The sequence below is a fragment of the Galeopterus variegatus genome, unplaced genomic scaffold (genome assembly GCF_000696425.1).
Source record: "Galeopterus variegatus unplaced genomic scaffold, G_variegatus-3.0.2 Scaffold10549, whole genome shotgun sequence".
NCBI lineage: Eukaryota > Metazoa > Chordata > Mammalia > Dermoptera > Cynocephalidae > Galeopterus > Galeopterus variegatus.
The window spans coordinates 29,378-31,537 of NW_007736660.1; positions in this window are offsets into that span (position 1 = coordinate 29,378).

Here is a 2,160-nt window from a genome sequence, read left to right on the forward strand (position 1 = left end):
TAACTGGCCAGCCTTGTTTATTAAACAAAAATGACTCAACTTCACAACCTCAATTTTTCTGATTCCCTTCACAGAAAAATTTCTTGAAAAACTTTATAGTTCCTGCCTCTTCCTTATCCCCCATTCTCTTTCTTTTTTTTTTTTTTTTTTTTTTGTCTTTTTTACTGACCGGTAACGGGATCACAACCCTCGGTGTCGTGCCCGTACCGGGGACCGGCAACGGGATCGCAACCCTTGGTGTTGCGCACGCACCGCGCTCAGCCAGTGAGCGGGAACCGGTCTCCACATGGGATCCGAACCCTTGGTGGGAGTGCTGCTGCGCTCCCAAGCGGCGCAGTCTCCAGTGCGCCACCGGGCCGGCCCCTCCCATTCTCTTTCAACCCACTCCAGTTGGCCTTCTCACCTTCCTCCTCTTTATACCAGAATCACTTGTAATAGGATCAACCAGTGATTTCCTTTTTACCAAATCCATCCGTCATTTCTCTGTATCTCACTTGACCTCTCAGTAATACTGACTACATACTTTCTTCCTTTAAGCAACTTCTTTCTCTGATCAACCTTTTCCAGGTGTGGCCAGCCACCATATTCCAAATCTACACTCTATTCCAGGCAATCTCGTCTAGAGCCATGGCTTTAAATACCACAGACATGCAGATGACCCCCAAAGATATATTTCCAGTCCTTATTTCTCACTACCCCAGACTTAGCCATTTGCCTGTTTGACATCCCTACTAGAATGTCTAGTAGGCATGTCAAAGTTAACATCTAACTACCTAGGTGACCATGTAATGTATAGTGTGTTCCAAACAGACATTCTAGACTGAAAGGGAGAGACCAACATTGATAACTTGTTAGGACAAGAAGCATAAACTAAAAACTCCCCAAGGGTTCCCCCTCTTACTTAGAATGAGATCTTGCTCCTTAGTTAGACCTGTGATGCTTATGTCATCTGTGTCACTCTGCCCATCACTCAACCCTGCTCCAGAGTACTGCTATTCTTTTTCTTGAACAAACATTCCTGTTATGAAGGTGGGTAAATGACTTACCGAGTCTCCTCATCTGTAGAACAGTAAACAAAGGTACTTAACTCTTACGATGGTAAAACACTTATGATGAACCTGGCACTTAGTAGGTGCCACAGATAATGCCATCTCTTATGATCCTAAAGAAATGAACAGATTTGGATAGTGAGGGTAACATGCCTTTGCTGAACAAATGGATAGAGAGAGGACATTGCCTGCATTTTTCACAATTTTTCATTATTCTTTAAAGGCCATGCATACATTGTGCACGGATGTTCAGTGATAAGAGTTAATTGTTTGGTTATGGATTTGTTACAGAGTTCAGACTTCACAGTTGAAAGTGAGCCAGTCTTTATCTGAGTAATGTTTATCTTGAAACAATTAGAAATGGAAACTTGAAACACTACCACTAAAATTTGTACCAACCATCACACACTTTCCCTTATAGGCAGACCTGGATTTCCAGAAAGCTTTCTAAAAAGCAGCACTTATTTCAAATGTATATAAGTTGGATAATTTCAAATTAAGAAACTTTAAAGAGAAGATTTCATAAAGGCCCCCAGATTTTTTGTTAGTACTCATTCCTTTTGGCATGTCACGTAGGGGTGATTTCTCTTATGCCAACTCATGAATAATCCTTTTCACTCACAAGATTTGAACAGAAACCAGATCTTAATAAATCTGGGCTCTGCCACTTGGCAGCTGAGTTGCATCTCTAAGCTTTGGTTTCTTCATCTGTAAAATGAAGAAAGTAATGAATGCACATAAGTTTTATGAAAGATACAATGTGTTTAAAACTGACCACATAAGTAGGCTATAACTATTCTTTTTGGATGAGTAAACATTGGTTCTTGAAGACATTTACTCCAAACACAAGATGAAATTAGTTTTCTCAAAAAAAATAGTTTGCTAATGTTCCACTTAACACTAAGCTATGGAACTCCAGCCACAGTAGAGTGATGTTTCAGGGTTGGTAAGAATATTAGATTTGCATTCTAGATGAAATATGCTATGTGAATAAAAATGTAACCATACCTTGAATTAATGGAGTGTACTTGTCAGTTTCTTAGCAATGATTCATTTATGAAATATCACACTGATGTGCCATTTAATAGAGCATGACTTTTTGAAATAATAG